This window comes from Euprymna scolopes, chromosome 41, assembly GCF_053919585.1.
Source record: "Euprymna scolopes isolate OS-2025 chromosome 41, ASM5391958v1, whole genome shotgun sequence".
In the NCBI taxonomy this organism is placed as follows: Eukaryota; Metazoa; Mollusca; class Cephalopoda; order Sepiida; family Sepiolidae; genus Euprymna; species Euprymna scolopes.
In genome coordinates this window covers 6,509,346-6,510,438 of record NC_136522.1, presented here as the reverse complement: position 1 = coordinate 6,510,438, position 1,093 = coordinate 6,509,346, and positions in this window count along the sequence as shown.

Genomic DNA, 1,093 nt, shown 5'->3' with positions numbered 1-1,093 from the left:
GAAAATCATTAAAAAGATTTTCCTAAATCTGAATACCCCTTATGTCAAATTTCAAGTCTGTATAGCAAAAATTGACAGAGTTGTTGTGTAGGGAAATATACACACACAAACAAACAGACAGACAGACACACACACACAGACACACACACACACACACACATTTTCACTTTTATAGACATACTAGCATTTCGGTCCGGTGTTTCCCGGATGTTTGGAGGTGTATGTTGAGCAAAAAAAAAAAAAGTGTCAATTTTTTAAACTTTGACCCCTATTATGACTCTGTAACATTTATTGTTTTGGGCTCTCAAATCAAGTTATTAAGTTAGATCCATGTCCAAGGAACCTATATCTAAAAATTCAAGTCTTTAGACCCAAAATTGGTGTGGAATTTGGTAGAATCTGCAAAGGTCAACTCTATAAACTTTGACCTTTTGGCAGCCAAATTTTCGCCCCAAAACAGATTAAAATTCTTGTCACATGTCCGTATACCCTTTATGTAAAATTTCAAATGTTTAGACTAAAAATTGGTTGAGTAGTTTGCTAGAGACCGCAAAGGTCAAATCTTTTGAGTTTTGATCCCTTGGCAGCTCAAATTCTCGACCCAAACCTGATTAAAAAGCATGCTCTATCTCTGAATACCCTTTATATAAAATTTCAAATGTTTAGACCAGAAATTAGTTGAGTAATTTGATAGAGATCGCAGAGGTAAAATCTTTTTTAAACTTTGACCCCAATTTTGACTCCTTAACGTCTATTTTTTTTTAGGCTAAAATCAAATAATAAAGTTTATTCCATGTCCAAGTAACCTACATTTAAAATTTCAAGTATTTAGACCTAAAATTGACGGAGGAGTTTGGTATAGTTGTCAAATGTAAAACCGTTGAATTTTGACCCCTTGAGAACCAACTTTCTGGACGAAAACTGATTAAAAAGATTTTTCCAAATCTCAATAGTCGTTATATCAAATCTTGACCGAAAATTGACAGAGTTGTTTGGTCGGGAAATGTACACAGACACGCACACACAGGAAAAGATAACAAAATATCAGGACCTCAAAAATTATCTAAAAACGACGTGTTTTCTGAAAGAAATA